We start from the raw sequence: 21220 nt of genomic DNA on the forward strand, positions 1-21220 counted from the left end.
GGGGCATACAAAAGGCAAGAGAGAGAAAAGCCCAAGAGGCGCCTCCGTGCTACTAGCTGCTTCCACACCTGACAATAGTAAATTAGACTAAAGGTGCATTTTAAAATATCTTGTTTACATAGCTCACAAACATACCCAAAAGGATTTTATTACTTAACATTCTATTTTGATTACTACATATGTTACTACATTATATGGGAATAAAAAGGGTGAGTCACATCCTTCTTTTCTCCTTTTTTTTCCAAGCATTTAATTACTCATTGTGATGTTCTTAGATAACAGTGGGTAGCATCTATGCCCATAGTAGACAGTCTATTAAAAACAAAAACAAGATCTCTTACTGTCCATCAAAAGATAATATGCACACATTTTTTGCCTAAGCAATTTTATTCACAGGAATTTACCTTAGAGACATACTCATAGAAGTATATATTGACAAAGGTACAAGATTGTTAACTGTTGCAATGTTTATAACAGAAGAAACTGAAAACACACTAAATGCTCATTAAAAGAAAAATTTTAAACTAAACAGTACATTTGTACAAAAGGGTACTCAGCAGCATTTAAGAGGGATAAGGTCAATCTAGATATACTGACAAAGTATTCATAATCTATAATTAAGTAAAAATAAGTTAAGACATAGACAAAGTATATGAGTCTATCCAAAGGAAGAAAGCATATTTGAACATATATGTATAGAAAATATATAGAAGGATATATATCAAACTTAAGAGGAGCCACTGTAGGAAATATCTGGAGAAACAGTGGGGTTCTTAACTAATTTTTAAAATAACCAGAAGAGATTATTTTTTTAACTTTAAATTTTTTAAAAAGTAAAATAATGTATAAGTAGTGTTTCTATACACCTAGAATGAACAATCTGAAAAATAAAAGGAAAAATAAGTGTTGGCAAGGATGTAGAGAAATTGGAACCTTTAAGCATTGCTGGTGGGAATATAAGTGGTTCCGCTGCTATGGACAACAGTTGGGCAGTTTCTCAAAAAGTTAAATAGAATTACCGTATGACCCAGCAATTCTACCTCTAGGTATATACTCCCAAAAAATTGAAAACATGGACTCCAATACTTATGCATCCATGTTCGCAGCAGTGTTGTTCACAATAATCAAAAGGTGGAAAGAAATCAAATGTCCATCAACGGATTAATGGATAAACAAATTGTGGTATATCCATACAATAGAATACATTATTCAGCCATAAAATGGTTGACCTGCTACAACATGGATGAACCTCAAAAACATGCTAAGTGAAGAAAGCCAGACACAAAAGGTCACATATTATATGGTTCCATTTACATGATATATCCAGAATCAGTAAATTAATAGAGACAGAAAGCATATAAGTGGTTGCCAGGGGCAGTGGTAGGAGGGAACAGGGAGTTACTGCTTAATGGGTATAGGGTTATCTTTTGAGGTAATGAAAGTGTTTTGAAACTAGACAGAGGTGGCTGCTGAACAACACTGTGAATGTAATAAATGCCACTGAATTGTTCATTTTTAAATTGTTCATTTATTTGTCATTTGAGTTTTCTCTCATTAACGATAAATACAACTTTAAAAACAATATGTAGGTAAGGGACTTCGCTGGTGGCACAGTGGTTAAGAATCCTCCTGCCAGTGCAGGGGACACGGGTTCAAGCCCTGGTCCAGGAAGATCCCACATGCCGCAGAGCAACTCAGCCCGTGTGCCATAACTACTGAGCCTGCGCTCTAGAGCCTGTGAGCCACAACTACTGAGCCCGCATGCTGCAACTACTGAAGCCCGCATGCCTAGAACCTGTGCTCTGCAACAAGAGAAGCCACCGCACCACAACGAAGAGTAGCCCCGACTCGCCACAACTAGAGAAAGCTCGCGTGCAGCAATGAAGACCCAACGCAACCATAAATAAATAAAGTTACTTATTTATTTTTAAAAAATTAATAATATGTAGGTAAGACCAAAACACCAACTGCCACTGAGTTACTTTACCCCAGAAGAGTGAGACTGATACCAGTGTGGATGGGCATCTTCCGCATCCAGATGCCTCTCTGTGGAACACTCTAGATAAAAGACTGTCACCAGGGGAAAAGAAAACCTACTAAAAACCAGGGACTGTAAGTAAGCACTGTCCCCAAGGCAGCAAAATGATCCATTGCCTGAGACACACCCTAGTTCAGCTTTAGGATAAGGGCTGAGAGGACAGATGGCCCTGGTTGCCTTTAGTCTCCTTTCTCTCCAAACTTAATCTACAGCAATGAACATCTAAGGAATTCCCACCCTCCTTTACAGGTGAGGAAACTGAACCATGGCTCATACACAGGACCCTGGGGAGGAACTTGCAAAAGACTTACTCATTTGGTATAAAAGCTGCTTGTTACCATTTTACCAAGTTCTAAAAATTAGCATTTCTCCTATTCTCTCAGCACAAATCTTCTCACTAGTAATCTATTATATTTGGAAAGACACCCTAAACAGCAGTAGAATCACTTTACAATTGATTCTTTGATGGTTCTTCTTTTTGTGGTGGGAAGTCCCCTCCAGAGTGCTTTCACAGTAATAGAAATTCACACCAGAAAAAGCACTGTCCTTTTAGTTACTTGTTTTCTGGGTCACATAAATTAACTCTTAGTTAATCCTTCTCAACAGGCACCAACAATTGCATTTTACTTTAAGCTATTTGCTTTGGCCATTTCATTGTGATTATTAGGAAACAAGAGAACTTCAAATCAAAAGGGAGCTTTTCAAAACTTCTTAAAATCAAACTGTTTCTGTAACAAGAAAGGGTGATATGAAGAACTATTGTATCTTTGTCAATTCTCTTAATTGGAATAAACAGATCATCATCAATACAACATGGCTAAATCAAAAGAAGTTCTTTTATATGTTAGAGGAGGCTGGAGTAAGAGTGACAGGGAATCTTAACTCTCCAGAATTTTACGTTCAATTTTTTTCCAAATTTTCCTCATTTTAAGTGTCATTATTAAACATTACTAATGCTATTTCGAAAATTACAGAAACTAACAGTTAAAACCCCATTCAATATATGTGAATATTCAAAAATATCTACACTTGTAGATTTGATTAATTCTCTACTTCAGTTTGTTGGATCTTAAGATATTTTACAAACTATAAACAATCTCAAGCTTATTAACAATTTAAGATTTTAAAGCGTTTCTGCTTCTCTTTAATCCTTGGCAGGACTGGTTCCCATCATTTCATCAAGAGTTCCTGAAATGAGAACTCCATGTTAAGGTGGAGGATTTAGAGACTTACAAAGGCAAAAAAGAAATCATAACTCCTACATTTTTAATCATCCATCCTCCTGGTGTATGATTTACCCCATAATTCCCACAAGAAAGTGAATAAAGTTTTGAAGAACGAGTTATTCCCAATGTAAATCTACAGTCAGCCTCTGTCAATCATGTTAGCCTTTTCCCCTGGTTAGCCGTTCTCCACCTCCTGCCAGAAAACTATACCACCATTTAATTGCTTTGTGACTTCACATTTTATTAAGAGGCAGAAAAACATAAAGAGCTAAAACAAGGAGATAAGCCCATTGCCTTAAATTGTCCCCTTAAGCAATGAAACTCACCTCTCTAGAGTAATAAGGTGAGCACTGTGAAAAACCCTGACAAGTGCAATTCTGCCTAAGTCCAGAGCCCCCATCACTTACAGAAACCCTTACAGTTCTCTGGACTGCAGTGTCATAGATCAGAACCTGGGGCAGCCAACTGCATGCTTTCGAATGCCAGTGTGAAGGGCACAGCCTGGTGAGTCACTCTGCTCTCTACCCTACTCCACCCCAAATTTATCTTCTGTTCTCATGGACCAAAAAAAGGGGTGGGGGCAGAAGAGAATGAAGAGAGAGAAAGTTGTGAAAAATTTCGCAACCTGACAGCACGCCATCTGCCATCCTTTTTCCCTGGAAATCAAACTACTTGTTATATAACCCAGTGAAACATTTAGCTACATGTTCACCTTCATGAACTTGGAATAATTTTCTCCTTTCCCACTCTATTGGCTTCCCTTATAAGTCTCCATTTCTTCCTCTGTAGTGAGATGGAAATTATTATCAGATTATATTACGTTCGTGAATGTGCCCAAGCCCCTGCTCTCTGGAAGATTACATCCAGTGATTCCCACAAACTAAGAAAGGCTTGGTGTTCAAAGCCTTGGGAAAATATCAATGAGTAACTTCTCTAAGATGCTGCCAGCCAGAAAACAAAGGCTTCAAGTGTTTTTAAAGCCCACTGATATATAAGAAAGTGGTTTTAAGACATTGTTCAGAAAAAGCATGCAAGTATATGAGTGTGTGGGGTGTGTGCGTGTGTGTGTGTGTGTAAAGATCTAATATATTTACTAAGTATAAAAAAGGCTGAAAAGGCATACAATAAACTCAGCAGTGGTTATATTAAGGTGTGGGATCAGAAGGTGGGATGCAAGAGTCTTTTTTTTCTGTACACATTTTATGGCTTGAATATGTGACAATGGATATGTATTATTTTTGTAATTACTTTTAAGAGCTAAAATATGGAAAAGAATGGTGACTAATCTTTCAAAACCAAAAATCAAAATACATGTGCTGCCAAAGCATTTCATCCCTCATCTAAATGCAAGAGACAGCTAAGGAAAAGTAATTTAGTCATTGGAAAGTTGAAGTTTCCAGGTTTCAATAGTTTTTTTTTTTTTTAAAAGGCAGACACAATATCTAAAACAAGATTGTCAAAATTTCTAGCAGGTTTCACAACATTAGATATTGAGCAAATAGCACAAGTCCCTAAATTGGTAACATTATGTCTTCCTTCCTCTTGGAAGCTAGGCTATGGTAGGTGACCCCAGGAGCATCTTTCCTGATACTGGGCCAGTATTCTCATGAGGAATTTGGCTCAAGTCTATGAACAGTTTCTGCATTTACTTTTTGCAAAAGGACTACCCAAGGAGAGAAAAACAAATGAAAGAAACAGAAAACAACATCAGAGTCCCTAAGGACTGTAGTTTGGGTTGGAGTTCTCTTTAAAAGAATTACAAAAAGAGCAATTGGCTACTCATTAGGGAAAAAATTAATTTTCATTCATATCTCAAGTCATACTTCAAACTAAGTTTCATACAGATGAAATATTTTAAAATGTGGAACAAAGCCATAAAACTACAATTAGAGAATATAGGTAGATTTCTATGCAATCTTGTGGTTAGAGATGTTGCTATTCATTCATTCATTCTGCAAACACTATGTACTAAGCATTACAGACCTGGCTGTGGACCACACAGACACAACCCCTGTCCCTATGGAGTCAGAGGCTAGAGGAGGAAATAGGAAATAGAAAACAAATAAAAAATAATTACATATTGATACATGCTCAAAGGGGGAAAAACCCCAGGATTATGAGATAGAGAATACTAGAGGGAAAGACCAATGCTGAACGGGAAGGCACTCTGTCTGAGGTGAAATTTAGGGTGAAGCCTGAAGAACGAGGAGTATGATAACAGCGAACCACTCATGTGCACCCTGTGAAAAGGATAGTTTTCTAAGAGCTGTGCATGAATTAACCCCCTTAATCCTCTCAACAAGGTGAGTTAGGTACTATTAAGATGATGATTCCCATATTACAGGTGAGGAAGAGGTGAAGTAACTTGCCCAAGAAAGCAGAGCTAGTGAACAGGGAAGCCAGGGGAACCCAAGCAGCCTGCTCCAGAGCACTCTCTCGGGAACTGGCTCTCTGGACGAGGAGTCAGCCATAAGAAGGGTGCACGAGCGCAAGTGTGTGTGTGAAGTGTGTGTGTGTGTGCACACGTACGCACAAGACACGTTCCAAGCAAAGGAACAGCGCCTGCAGAATCCTGGGAGTGGGAAAGAGGCTGACGGGTTCCATGAATTCAAAGGAGGCCAGTGGGGCTGGAACAAAGTGTTCAAGTGTGACAGAGGTGAAGTCAGAGAGCAGGCAAAGATGGATCATGCCGGGCCTTGCAGGCCATGGTAAGGAGAATGCCATGACCAGCTCAGGCAGGGGTGTGCCAAGATGTGATTATACTTGAAAGAGATCATTCTGTTATGTGAAGAACAGACTTTGGGGGAATAATACCAAGGCATTCTTGCTTCGTAATTACTCTATGTGGAGCCATAGAAAAAAGATTCAATCACCTAAAATTAAATATTTACCTACTTTTAAAAACACTGTACAGGACTTCCCTGGTGGCGCAGTGGTTAAGAATCCGCCTGCCAATGCAGGGGACACGGGTTCGAGCCCTGGTCCGGGGAAGGTCCCACATGCCGTGGAGCAACTAAGCCCATGCGCCACAACTACTGAGCTTGTGCTCTAGAGCCCACAAGCCACAACTACTGAGCCTGCAAGCCACAACTACTAAAGCCCGCGTGCCTAGAGCCTGTGCTCTGCACCAAGAGAAGCCACCGCAATGAGAAGCCCGCACACCGCAATGAAGAGTAGCCCCCGCTCGCCGCAACTAGAGAAAGCCCACGCACAGCAACGAAGACCCAACACTGCCAAAAATAAATAAAAATAAAATTTTTTAAAAAAGAACATGAACACAATATTCACAAAAGAAGAAATACAAATGCCTTATAAACATATGATAAATGTTCACCTGTGCATAAAACTGGATAAAGTTTTTTAAATTCTATGATCTAATGTTAAAAAGGGTGTGGGAAAAGAAAACCTTGCATAATATCAGTGGGATTGTAAATTGGTTGTCTTTCAGGTAACATAGATCAGAGACCTTTTTCCTGATTTTATAGTAAGAATAATTAAGAGTAGCCTCAAAATTATAGTTATCCTCATAGGCACTGACACACGTGTCTAGAGGGAGATTTGTTAAGTACATACATTCCTAAAATAGACTCTTTATCTACCTTTAATAATTATGCAGCAATGATAGTGACATGGAGAGAAGTTTACAACATACCAACTGAGAAAAGTAGGTTGCATATTTATATTTAAAAATCTTATTTAAGCATATACACATAGAAGAACCTCTGGAAGAATATTAACAGCAGTGATGTAACGGTGGTAGGACTGTGCACTTTCTGTTTTAAAATATTTTTATTTTCTAATTTTTTATACAAGTTTTAAAGGTTACGCTCTATTTACAGTTATTACAAAATATTGGCTGTATTCTCCATATTGTACAATACATCCTTGTAGCCTACATTACACCCAATAGTTTGTACCTCCCACTCCCCCACCTCGATATTGCCCCTCCTCCCCCAACCAGTAACCACTAGTTTGCTCTCTTTATCTGTGAGTCTGCTTCTTTTCTGTTATATTCACTTGGTTGTTGTATATTTTTTAGATTCTACATATAAGTGATATAGTATTTATCATTCCCTGCCTGACTTATTTTACTTAGCATAATGCCCTCCAAATCCATCCACATTGCTGCAAATGGCAAAATTTCATTCTTTTTTATGACTGAGTAGTATTCCACTGTGTATATATGTCACATCTTCTTTACCCATTCATCTGTTGATGTACACATAGGTTGCTTCCATATCTTGGCAATTGTAAATAATGCTGCTATGAACATTGGGGTGCAAGTATCTTTTCGAATTTGTGTGGGTTTTTTTTGTTGTTTTTTTTTTTGCAGATCTATACCCAGGAGTGAAATTGCTGGGTCATATGGTAGTTCTATTTTTTGAGAAACTTCCATACTGTTTTCCACAGTGGCTGTATCAACTTACATTCCCATCAACAGTGTAAGAGGGTTCCCATTTTTCCACATCCTCGCCAACATTTGTTATTTGTCTTCTTTTTGATGACAGTCATTCTGACAGGTGTGAGGTGACAGCTCACTGTGGGTTTTTTTTGTTTTTTTTTCTTTGCGGTACGCGGGCCTCTCACTGTTGTGGCCTCTCCCGTTGCGGAGCACAGGCTCTGGACGTGCAGGCTCAGCGGCTGTGGCGCATGGGCCCAGCCGCTCCGCAGCATGTGGGATCTTCCCAGACCAGGGCATGAACCTGTGTCCCCTGCATCAGCAGGCAGACTCTCAACCACTGCGCCACCAGGGAAGCCCTCACTGTGGTTTTGATCTGCATTTCCCTGATGATTACCAATGTTGAGCATCTTTTCATGTGCCTGATGGCCAACTGCATTCCTCTTTGGAAAAATGTCTATTCAGTTCCTCTGCCCATTTTTTAATTAGGTTGTTTTTTTGATGTTGAGTTGTATGAGCTGTTTATATATGCTGGATATTAATCCCTTATAGGTCATAGCATTTGCAAATATTTTCTCCTATTCAGTAAGTTGTCTTTTTGTTTTGTCAATGGTTTCCTTTGCTGTGCAAAAGCTTAAGTTTAATTAGGTCCCATTTGTTTACTTTTGCTTTTATTTCCTTTACTTTAGAAGATGGATCCAAAAAGATACTGCCATGATTTATGTCAAAGAGTGTTCTATGTTTTCCTCTAGGAGTTTTATAGTATCCAATCTTACATTTAGGTCTTTAAGCCATTTTGAGTTTATATTTTTTTAATATGGTGTTAGAGAATACTCTAATTTCATCCTTTTACATGTGGCTGTCCAGTTTTCTCAGCACCACTTATTGAAGAGACTGTCTTTTCTCCATTATATATTCTTGCCTCTTTTGTCATAGATTAATTGACCATAAGTGTGTGGATTCATTTCTGGGCTCTCTAGGATTGTGCATTTTCAACAGGTCCTTTTATTTTATCTATATATCTTTCATTTATCTACCAGTCAGTATACATTACTTTTAATATTAAGCAAAGTATCCAAGCAAAAAAATATCTAGGACACCATAAAATAAAAATATAGAAATGCTAAACTGTCTTGTAAAGGAGGTCATAGATAGAAGACTCAGTGTAGACTGAAGTTGAATCAGAAAATGGTGTGGCAGAAAGGGACACTGGGAGGCATCTATCTAGTCTACTCCTCATTTCACAGATTAAGAAACCATCTAATCTCCCTACTTCACCTTTCTGACTATAAGCACAGTCCTAACAAAGGTTTCCAGAACCAAAAACTGAACTAGTGCTTCTTCTTTCTCCACTGATTAAACACCCTACACCAAGGACAACTGTATACAAATATTATCACTGCAGTACTTAACTTCCGAGCAAAGGGCACCCCAGGACTAGAGCACAGCCTGATAGCCACTGTGGTATTTGGAAACAAGAGGATCATTGTAGAGTGTGATTTCCTCTCATTCCATAGGCAACTGAGGAATTTACCTTTCCTAATGTCGAGCCAGTGCATGTCTTACCCTTTGCTCACAAAGAAACATCCTTGTCTGGCAAGTGTACATTCTCAGCACCCCTAGAGCAGCCCTAGAATCTGCCAAGTTGGTGCCTAAACATTATCTGGGTCCTGTCTCTTGTGCTGCAAAGGTCTTTGGTGGCCCTTTACTAATTCCCTGGTCCACTTCACACCTTGGCTACTCTAAGTAGTTCCTCTTTCTCAAATCAAAACCCCCAAGCCCACCATTCTTATTCTCAACGAATACTTTCTTCTTTATTTAGGAGGTATATTCAGGCCATAAGTCTTCAGCCCTCTCAAATATTCCTTTCTACCTCCAGGCACCGGAGTCTCTAACCTCCATCTCTTCCTTCCCTCCTCCCTGCTTGCTGCAAAGAAAGAGCCCCCCTCCCTCCAGCTCCTCAGCCAGCCCTATGGGTCCTGCAGTCCTGGCCTCTTCAGTTTTCCCTTCTCTTTCTGATCCCACTCCCTCCCTCTCCCTCTTTCCTTCCCTCCTCCCTCCCCACTGGGTCCCTGCCTTCTTTTCAATATGTCCAAGTTCCTTATCCCAAATCTGCTTCCTCCTCCCAGGCGGCATCCCTCTTTGCTCCTTCCTTTTCTGGTACATTTCTACACCTCGGTATCTACACCTGCACCTCTTCAGTCTATCGTTATGTCACGAAGTATCAAGAGTAAGGATTTACAGTCGGAAGGCCTAGAGTGCACATTCAGCTCTGCCAGTGACCATTTCCATGACCTCAAGTGAACAAGTCACTTAATTCCTCCAAGTCAGTTTCCTCCTCTGTAAAAAGAGGTTAATGATACCTGGCTCCACCTCCCTCACAGTTATGTTGCGAGGATCAAGCGAGATAATGCATGTGAAAGTGCTCTCTCTGTGAGCTTATAAAGCTCTTTACCACTTTAGTTATTCCTGTTACTACTCTCCCCTCGGTACCCTGACCTTGCATCATCAACAGAGACAGGGATGGTTATTCGTGACCTTCAGACTGCTCACAGTGTTAACATATACAACACCATGTAGTTTCTGCTGTGAATTACTAATTTGGTAATAATCATATTTAATTTAAAACAAGTATAGCTGACCCCTGAACAACGTGGGAGTTAGGGGTGCCAACCCTCCACACAGTCAAAAATCTATAGTCGGCCCTCCATCCATGTCTGGCTTCCTCAATATCCAGAGTTCCACATCCACAGATTCAACCAGCCACAGATCGTGTAGTACTGCAGTATTTACTACTGAAAAAAATCTGTGCATAAGTGGACCCGCGCAGTTCAAACCCATGTGGTTCAAGGGTCAACTGCATATAAGATATGGTTTTTTAATTATATGAGCATGGACTTCTGGAAGACAACAGCGGTAGACAACAATTACTGAGCACATACCAGGAGTCATGCACTTGTTCTAGAATCCTTTATATCAACTATCACCTAGCACCACCACAGGAAATGGCTTTATTATTATTTCCATTTTATTGATGGGGAAACTAAGGCAGAGCAGTACTGCCATGATTTGAACCCAGGCATCTACCTCTAGAGCCCATGCTCTTATCCATTGTCCTGCAGTTCCTTTAGTGACAAAATGAGGTCTACAGTGGAGACACAGAAACCAGTCAGGAGGCTATGGCTCTAGAGGGTTAGAGGCAAGAAGATGGACCTGACCAAGGACACCTGGACTCTTTTAAGAAGGCAAACAAAATTATTCAATTGCCAACTACCAATGTCATTGAAGGCTTAGGGTCATCAGGCACTTCCATATTCTGCTAGTGGGAATACAAACTGGTACAACCTTTCGAGAAGGCAATTAGAAGAATGCATTGAACACTGAAGGATACATTCCCACACTGTGGCTGACTCAGCAATGCCACTCGCAGCAATCTGCCATAGAGAGATAATCATAGATGTGCACAAAAGATATTATTACAATGCTGTTTCTAAAACTAAATCAAGAAAAACAAATAAATGTCCAACAAAAGGAGATGGGGTAGAGAAACAATTGCATACCCACATAAGTGAACACCATATAGTCATGTAAAATGATGCTTCAGGAAAAAAGGTATAAGCACATTGTCAAGGAAAAGAAGTATGTAAAAAAGCCTGTTGGTATGGGCTTTGGCATCTGATTGGTTCAAGTTCTGAGTGGGTTTACCAGCTATGTGAGCATGGGCAAGTTATTTAATTTTTCTGAGCTTCAGTTTTCTTGTGTACAGATGGGGATAAGAAAGCACCAACCTCATAGAGTTGTGAGAATTAATAAATTAATGTATGTAAAGGGGTTGGTACAAAGCTGGTACAGAGCCTGGCATGTAGCAAGCATGTGATAAATGTTTCTCATTTGCAAAAATATAGCAAGTTAACACATACGACACACACACCCCATTACAAATATTTGTAGAAACAAATATTATAAATAATGCAGTAAAATTTTAACACTGGTTATCTCTGGAAGTGAAATAACACATTTTTTTCTTTTAAATTCCCTGTATTTTCCAAATTTTCTTTACTTGAATAAAGCCAGCAATATATTAATACTTAAGTATCTTCATTTTTTCAGGTAGACTTAATAATAAATACTCCTTTCAATTTATTTTCTCTAGTATAATCCAGTCTATGCATCTTCTGTTTAAGGAAATGGGGTACTTTTATTGATTTAATCTTAAGAGGAATACATTTCCCCCTTTATTCTTCAAACAGCTTGCTCGTATTTCATTATATAAAAGTCTTTTCTGCACTCACATACTTGAAGATTAAGAGCACTCTGAAGTGATTAATAGAGCATAAAAGGTAGAAGAAAAGAACAGATTAATGTCTCTTAAAAAGCAAAGTTAAAGAAGAAAAGCATGACAACTTCATGATAGTTATATGGAAAAAAGTATACCTTACCTAAGTATGTAAGGCCAGAAATTACTGCAATAAATATCTCAACTCCATGGACAATTTCCTAGTGTGGTCAAAAGACAGAAGTAATTCAATAGCTCAGCAGTCCATCCAGTACAGTGACAATCATCCTGAAAGAAAAAAAGAGTCTCATTGAGGGAAATGTGATGGGGCAATACTCCTTTCCAACAGGAGAGGGGGAATCAATTACTAGAGACAGCTATGCAGTTTATTATGGTTAAGTCATTCTCCAGCTGGGGGTGGAAGGTGCAGACCAGAATAAAAAAGAACCTAGGATATCATGCAAACGTGAGTCTCCTTTGCTTTAGATAAAAGTTACTCATTAGCTCTAGGGTGTCTCACCACCAGTTCAAAGAAAAGGGCTGGTTCCTCACATCCTTTCACCTTCACTTCCATTACTGCTCTCCATGTATCCATCAATATGTACATAAGTCAGCTCATGAATACCATCAATTTTTATATTTGGTATCTTTGTCATTTCAGAATCAGACAAGCCCATAAGAATTACATGGCCTTTCTCTGAAAACTAGCTCCACAGAGGATTTTCTTTGTGAGTTTGTGAGTGGCAGTTCCCCTGGATTAAAATTTTGGGATTGTTTTCACGTCAGCCTTCTCCATCATTGCCCATTCCAACATCAGTCCACTGCCACTTTCCCTTGAATGTCTGTCCTACTGCTCTCTACTTTTTTTTTCACTCCTATGTCTCCACTGGTACCAAATTCTCTGGTACCCCCACCTGTGTACAACAGCAGCCTCTAACCTGGCCTCTCTCTGCAGAACACTACCCATCCAATTGCTTTCATTCCATTACGTGGGTAACCTTGGGTAGTCCCCTATCTCCTGGGTCTCAGTTTTCTTAACTGTAAAATCAAGAACTGATTTCAATGTTCTCCATCCTCATTGTGCTTTGAAGTCAGATGTGCTGAATCCTGGCCCAATCACTCTAAAAACTCTGACAAATTATATTTCCTCAGAGCTCATTTATTATACATAAAATACGAACGATATCATCTACCTCTAAGGTTGCTGTTAAAGTAAGAACTATGAGATCTTGCACCTGACATACAGCATGTACAACAAACATCAGTCATTCCCACCCCACCATACAGGATACCTCCAGCTCTAAAGTTCTTTGTTCTTCTCATCTCCAAATCTAGTGTTCTCCTACATCCATTTCCACAGTGGTAATACATTTCTCTTCCATTAAATGTAAACGCCTTTGCTGACTTTCAGGCTCTTCCATAATCTGGCCCTACTTTATCTTATCTTCCTCCAGCTTCCAACGAACACCTTCTTAGTCAGGTACGTCTTATTGTGTTCCAAAGAACACATACTCCTACACCCTGATTTTGCAACTATCATTCCCCGTGCAAGATACAGCTTTTCTTAACCCCTCTGTCAAGGCCTATCTCGAGTTCACAGACTCGGCGATCCCACCTTCCAGATAATTTAACTCACACAGTGTCGCAATGGTACTGGCCATTGTTTCTAGTTTACTGAGCTTAGCTCTCCAGCTGGAAAGCGACTATTCTGATTATTTTTAGTTTGTCATTTTGGCACGGACTACATCAAAGTTTTGACAAACCTGGTATTTTTTGCATCAGCTCTACAAATGCTCTTTGAAATTCATAAGCCTTTGTGCCTTGACCCAAGATTCCGTTGTTAACTCCACTATTTTTGTTTGTGTGGAGAGGCTCACACAAGGAGCTTATTCCATCATCACTAAGTAGGCCATTCATAGACAATCCAGGGGCCTTCTCCTAGAGCAAGAGAGGACTTCTAAGTATCTCCAATGTCTGTAGATTTTGAGTCAAAGCCAACACATTCTAATTCCAAAAACCATTTTATGACCAAACTCCAAGGAGCAGCAGGAATGACTCACAGTAAGGAAAGACTGGCTGCTAGACTCTTACCTCAAAAAAGATGACGGTTGAACCACTAGGACTAAACAAAGGTTCTAAGGGGAGTTAGTAGAAGACACAGTGAAGGTTCAGGGAGATGGAGGAAGAAGAACCAATGAAGGAGACCGAGAGTGGTTACAGAGGCAGGAGGATAACCGTGGGGGTGGAGAGGCACATCAACCCAAAGAAAGATAAGTGACTTCAAGCGCTGTGGATGGGAACTAACAAGGTGTCACTGGATGTAACAATTAGTAAGGAGGTCACTGGTGACCCCTGAGGACAATTTTCCATAGGGCTGGTCCAGGATGTGGACTGCAGGGGACTGAAAAGAAGCCAGGAGGGCAAATGGAGACAAGCTGAGACTTTCCTGTTAAGAACTGTGGTTATCAAGCCAAATGCTGGTCATTCTCTACCCTGAAGTTTACTTACCAGCCTGATAAAAACTCTCACTATTATTCCCTTGCTCCTTGCCTTTCCATATGCACAGAGCTTGACTACTGAAAATAATTTAATGGAAACCCTTCCAACCTCTCTCTCCTGACACCACCCTTGTGTGCCTGGTTTTGGTTCTCTAAGTGACCTTGCGGAACCATTCAACAGCTATATGCTATCAAGTCTGAACATCTAAATTATATTTTCCTGCTCTAGGTAAATGATATTTATTTAACAAAGAAAAAGAAAACAGACACTGAAATGTATCCGATCAACAGAGCAAAAATCCAGATTCAGGTCAGATACCATATTACTACCTCTGGGTAACCTACATAATAGATCCAAATTGTCAAAAGATAACTTTAAATGCTTTTTCTTCCTTCAAAGTAGTGCTTGTTCTTTACCAAAAGTTTACAACAATCCAATATGAATAAAGAAAAAAATGATAAGCATCATTAGCATTTTTGACTTTTCCTTCTACTTTGGTATGCTTGCATCACACATCCATAGACGTAATAAACAAATGTGTAAGCATATGACATTTTTACTAAAAGTGAATTCTAGGCATTATTTGTAACCTACTTTTCCCATTTATTTTTATTTTGATGGAAGTGTTGTGTCATTTATTAGCCTTCTATGCCTTTATTTATTTATTTTTTTTTTTGCACTACACGGGCCTCTCACTATTGGGGCCTCTCCTGTCACAGAGCACAGGCTCCGGACGCGCAGGCTCAGCGGCCATGGCTCATGGGCCCAGCCGCTCCGCGGCATGTGGGACCTTCCTGGACCAGGGCACAAACCCGTGTCCCCTGCATCGGCAGGCGGACTCTCAACCACTGCGCCACCAGGAAGCCCTATGCCTTTATTTTTAATGAATGTACAATAATCAATTTTAATAAACCCCCCTGAAGCATTTAAGTCACTTCCAATTTTTGATTATGTAGATAAAGCTGAGATGGATATCCTCAAACACACCATTAAGTATTTGCTAGGGATAAAGTCATGGGTCAAACGTATGAAAAAAATATGCATTTGATATTGTTGACAGCTTGTCCTACAGGATGTTTCACCCAATTTGTGCTCTAGTGGTATATAAGTGGTATATAAGTGGTACATTTCTCCATATTCCCTCTAAAACTGGGTAGTATTAATTTTTAAATTATCCTATCTTATAGATTCCAAAAGTTGACTTTTATTAGCATATCTCTGAGGTTGAACATTTTTTTACTTTTCTGCACTTATTGTATATGCCCTTTGTTTTTCTGCTACAGTATTCATATTATTCATTTGTAGCATCTCTTCATCTATGAAGGATATTATTAACTTGGTACCCTAATAATGCAAAGAAGATGGTATACTAATTGGGAACCTTTGGTTATCAGGAACAAAACCAACCAATTCCAGCCTATTAGAGCCAGAAAGGACCTCTACCACAAGGATACAGAGGCATCCTTATATAAAGATACTATGTATGAACTTTGACACGTGTTGCAAATAGTTCCAATTTTTAATTTTATCTCTAAAATGGAAATACCACTACTTCACTGGTCTACTTCGAGGATTAAAGAAAATACAGGTAAAGTCATGAATGGAAGTAATTATTGTTAAAGCAAGCAAAAACTCAAAAAACAAACTAAAAATGCTGTTTCTTATTCAGTACTTACTAAGGTGCCTTATTCTTTTGATCCTTACAATGAGCCCATTAGGCAGGTGTTATCAGTCCTCTTTTACAGATGAGATGTAATACGCATGCATAGTTAGTAAAGTAACAATTAGATTTTTATTTTACAAATGAGCTCTGCATTGATCCTAAAAAAGGCTTGGTAACAGAATTATTCTCAGCTGTGTTTTTAGGAACACTTCTTTCTTAAAAGTCATCGCGGGGACTACTCCAGCCCTTGCACCAACAGTAAACCAGGTTACTAGCTTCTATACCATCCATTCCTTTAAATTTCACATTAGTGACCTCTCTTCTTCTCCCTCCTCTATGATGTGGCTTTACTATTAAGTGCCATTCTGGCAACAAGATACACATTTCTGTTTAGGAACCAAGGCCACTTCATCAGTCACTATTAACTGAACCCCGTGACAGACACTTTACTTTCTAACATTCCAAATACCCTTAAAGGTGCTTCAGCTGCTTACACGTAGTGATGTCTGTAGTAACAGCGTACACCCGAACCTATGCTTTTGTCAGGGGTGAAGCAGCACTGTGCTGTGTAAATATTTTATGCACAGCTTGTACTGAAATTCTAGATGAAGAGGCATTCACAGTTCCTATGTAATATGCTGATTGCCCAAGACCACATATTTTTATTAATGCTTTGTGCAAGCTTTGCCATCTTCTATAGCACTCCCCTTGATTTAATCCTAAATATATACTTCCGAAATGTTTTTATTTTTTAATGCATTAGTTGTGCTGTGGCCAAGGTAGCATCTAAAACAATGGCAAAAGGAAGCATTGAAACTGGATGCACTCACAATTAGTCTAGTCACTGAGAATTCTGAGGGTAAAAGTGCATGTGTGTGGGCCAGGTAGGTAAGTTTCTCGGCAGGAATATTAGCAGAACTAAATTATCCACTGCCAGAAAAGGGAAAAGGAAATCTTTCCCCCATACTTTTATAAATTCAATAAGATTTATAGAAATGCTTAAGAGTTTGAAGGCTACTCTTCTGGAGTAAACAGGTTTACAAACTGGCTTTGGAAACATCCAAACAACAAATGCCTCAAACTCCTGCCAGTTAGGGGCAGATACAGCCACCCATAAATCAGCAGCCATGAGGAAGAGCAGGTGATGCCTCAAAGCGGGGCTCTGCCCACAGGCGACCGCTGCTCGGTGACCGCACAGGAGGCAGAGCCCTGCACACCGCCTGCTGCAGCCAGCACTTGGAGAGTTACTGGCTAGGAGGCTTCCTCGATGTTTTCTCTCTGGACTCTCCTCATGCACGTGGGGAGAGGGTTCTGGCTTCCCTGCTTCAGGGAGGCTGTGGTTGGGCTTCCTTAAGGAGGAAAGGGTTTGAGAAGAGAGAAACACCCTCCCACGCCCACCCCCCTACATACTAAGAGGAGATTCTTAGAGGAGAGTGAGTGTGAGACTCAGAGAAGCTGAAGGCCATACATGCTCCCTGGCAGCACCCCCAAATGTGTGCCGGAGCCCCAAGACAATGGCCAGATGCTGAGCTTGGTCTCCTGGCTGTGACAAAGCAACCTCCCCAGCCTCAAAATGGCCCAGAATCAGCAGGGACCGATGTGAACAGATGACCCAGGGCGCTTTCCTGCCCTCGTGACTTGTAGTCAGAGTCTGGAACCTTGGCATGACCCCCTGGGAGAGTGGTGTAGGAAAGAGATCCAAGCCTGACCAAGGTTACTTTCCTGCTACCCCAGGGGAGCAGAAGCTTACAGTCAAAACTAATTTGATTCAGGAAAATGCACTATTTCTTGCACTCCTCAGTTTGTGAACTAACAGTCATTCCCAATTCAAATTAACAACTGAGCGAACAAATGAAGGCAGAAGGGTTAAGATCTAGTAACCTACATATTTTTCTGGCAAAATTAGTTTTGTTTAGTTCATTGGCTTCTATCAGTGGGTCAGAATGTCATTCAGATAAAGAAAGCTTTTAGAGCAGAGATTCAAGAGGCTTTTGCGTTATGCAGGCATTTCCCCAGGAACACCCAGCCTCGCTCATCACCACTGCTATTTAAAGGGTCTGCACTAACAGAGACAGGGGTCTCTGGAGGCATCTGAGGCTGATAGCCACAGGGCCTCATGCAGTGGAGTCACTTTGGAAAATTCACCACAATTCAAGACCCTGATTCAGTCTGGCCCAAAGTTTTTCAGGTCTAACATCCAGATTTTCTAGGAGCCAAAGATGATTTACTCCCCCAGAGTGGGGCTAATGCATAAACACACAGCAGCATGTTAATGGTATGTGTGTGGGGGGGGGGACGACACGGCTTTTGTCCCCTCTATGCAAACTACTCCCTTCTTTGGAATTTTCTGAGCCAGCCACAGGGTCAGAGGTGGGCCTCCCATGCCGCCTCTCAGAGCACACACATCTCGCCCATCATGGCTCACTGGACCACTTAAAGATCTCAGATCCAGGCTAGGCAAATCTGTCCTCCTCTGGGGCTTAGAAATGGGGGCTGAGGAGCTGCCAGCCAGGCTCTGGGTGCAGGTGCACCTGGGAACAGCTCCGCAGACAGAGCTGGTCTGCAGCAGAAAGGTGAAGATAAAGCTGAGGGCAGCAGGGCCAACACACAGAGTCTTTCCAATTCCTTGCACTTTCCCGTGTTTGATTCTAGGTTGTCTGAGGATCCTGGATTCTTTGGAGCACTTCAGTATCCTGACAAAATGCTCCTTAAGTTGGTTTTATTCCTTGCAGTCAAAGATTCCCAACTGAATACCATTCTTTCCCTGTTACCATGTTATCAAGCTAATAACGGGGTGTGCTGGGCGAGTGCTGAATCAGACCAGAGGGAGGTAGACCCGGGGTGGGATGTGGAGCGGGGAAGGACTCCCACCCCACCCCGCACTATGTACAGCATAGTTCACGCCCTCAACTACAAACAGCTCCCCACTGGCTAGACTCTCTCGTCCCTCCATTTCTGAGTGCCTCCCTGCCAAACTCTGCCTCACTGAAACCCATTCTCCTAGGCTTGCAGGCTGAATACTCTACCTGAATATATTAAAAAATACATATTCAGGGCTTCCCTGGTGGCACAGTGGTTGAGAGTCCACCTGCCGATGCAGGGGACACGGGTTCGTGCCCCGGTCTGGGAAGATCCCACATACCGCGGAGTGCCTGGGCCCGTGAGCCATGGCCACTGAGCCTGCGCGTCCGGAGCCTGTGCTCCGCAACGGGAGAGGCCACCAACAGTGAGAGGCCCGCGTACCGCAAAAAAAAAAAAACAAAAAAAAAAACATATTCAAACCTGTGTATAGTCAATTTCTCCTGCTACTTTCAGCTGCGGACATTTTATTAAATCAAGACATAATAGTAAAACTCCGGGAATTATGAATATGCTCTGCTCTCAGTGCCCACCCCTTGCATTTTAAGATATCAAGCCTATGCAAGCCCAAGTAGCTTGGGTCAACATTTTCAAATAGAAGTTAAATATTACACATAGGTAGGAGAAAACGGTTGTCAGAATATTATGTTTTCTGACAGAGAACTGGTAGGGTCTGGAATAATTTCTCCCATAAACATGCAAGCACAAGTTCTTGAAATGGTAAAGAATGGTCCTACTTGGCAATGGGTATTTTATTTTCAATTGTCACCCTTGATTTTTCCTTAAGAACTTGCATCGATGTTGTGACAATGTATAAACCTAGCTGTTTATGGATGCATTTTTTAAATCACCAATGAGATATCCTCAAACTGTGATACAATCCTAGAGAAAAAAATAAAATAGATATGTATATTAAATTTTTAAAATATTGTATAGAGGGCTCAAGAAAAACGCTTTTCTCTTTTAGGATTAATCAATCAGAAATGAAATATCTGACTAACTGCTATCGTGTAAACTATATCGCTAATATACGTAATTGTTTACCCTCCATTGTTTGGCACAGGCCAAAAAAACCCCAAAAAGTTACACTTAAGAGACTGCATATGGAATAAGGAGCATTCAGTCATCCAAAGCAACTTCCTTACTTGGTATCTAGATACATAAAGTAGGAAGAATATTTCCACTTAAAGCAAAGAAAGCAAAAGTTTGATTTTTTTTTTAAATGATCAGATCAGAAAGTGATTTCCTCTCTGATGGGGTTACCACTTGGCTCAGTTCTGCCCTTTCAACAGTAAGCCCCAGGATGGAAAGCTCTATACCCTCTACCACTTCTCTCTCGTCTTTCAGTTCTCTGTGGAGGAAGGGACCACATCTGGGGGTGACCTGGGGATGAGGTGGCAGGAAGTCCCCCTCGCTGGGACTCTGAGCAAGGGAAGGGTGTGTGAGCAGGTATCCATCGGTAGTCTGCTCTTGGTCAGCTGCTTTGGAGGATGCCATATTATCTTCAGTGTGCCCTTAATCCCAAAGTTTAAATGTGAATCATCTTTACTTTCCTGGAAAATTATAAGAGAAGGTACCACCTTAACAAACCAAACACCTACGCCTCTTGCCTAAAACGAGCGGTTCTCAAATGTTAGCATAAATGGCAATCACTTTGGGGGTTATTAAAGTACAGATTACTGGCCCCACCTCAGAGTTTCTGATTCAGTAGGTCTGGAGCGGGACAGCTGCTGCTGAAACGGGGGATGACAATTTGAGAACCACTGCCTTAAACAAACAGAAGTGAGTTGGAAGGGGACACAAGCTCTTTAGGAGATGATACAACCGAGTACAGTATCAACAGTTGTTTACCAAGCACCTTACCTTAGATACAGGGAATACAATACTTTACAAGAGAAACAAAGTCCTTCCTCCCCTTCTCCCGACATGCCTGAAGTAAAACAGCTGTTCCAGGAAGAAGCACCAAGTTTAGCAGGAAGCTTTCTATTTCTCAAACCCAAACTGCATGCCCTATGAGCCAACGCACAGCTCCCAAAATGAAACGGAATATCAACTCTCTCATCAAAGAACCAAAGCAAATGGATGACAATGAGATTACAACTACAAGATGTTAAGTACCAATGAAGTATGAGGAACATCCTTACGGCACACACATGACTGGGGTGAGGACTGAATGCAAGAGACCTCGTGGAAGGCCACCTTCGTGCCTGGCATAGCACAGGCAGCCCAAGTACTAGTTCCTCTTCCATCTCCTGACCTA

At 40.8% G+C, this 21220-nt stretch overlaps 1 protein-coding gene across 5 annotated transcripts in view; it reads right to left on the reverse strand.

Moving 5' to 3' along the window:
* Window positions 1–21220, reverse strand: part of KANK1 (KN motif and ankyrin repeat domains 1) — a 190968-nt gene that overhangs the window by 112475 nt on the left and 57273 nt on the right. For all 5 annotated transcript variants that reach the window (XM_033440234.2, XM_033440233.2, XM_033440230.2 and 2 more), the window contains exon 2: window positions 12103–12227. The gene's annotated coding sequence lies outside the window, so the exon portion shown is untranslated. The remainder of the gene's footprint in view (window positions 1–12102; window positions 12228–21220) is intronic.

The sequence above is a fragment of the Orcinus orca genome, chromosome 6 (genome assembly GCF_937001465.1).
Source record: "Orcinus orca chromosome 6, mOrcOrc1.1, whole genome shotgun sequence".
Taxonomy (NCBI): domain Eukaryota; kingdom Metazoa; phylum Chordata; class Mammalia; order Artiodactyla; family Delphinidae; genus Orcinus; species Orcinus orca.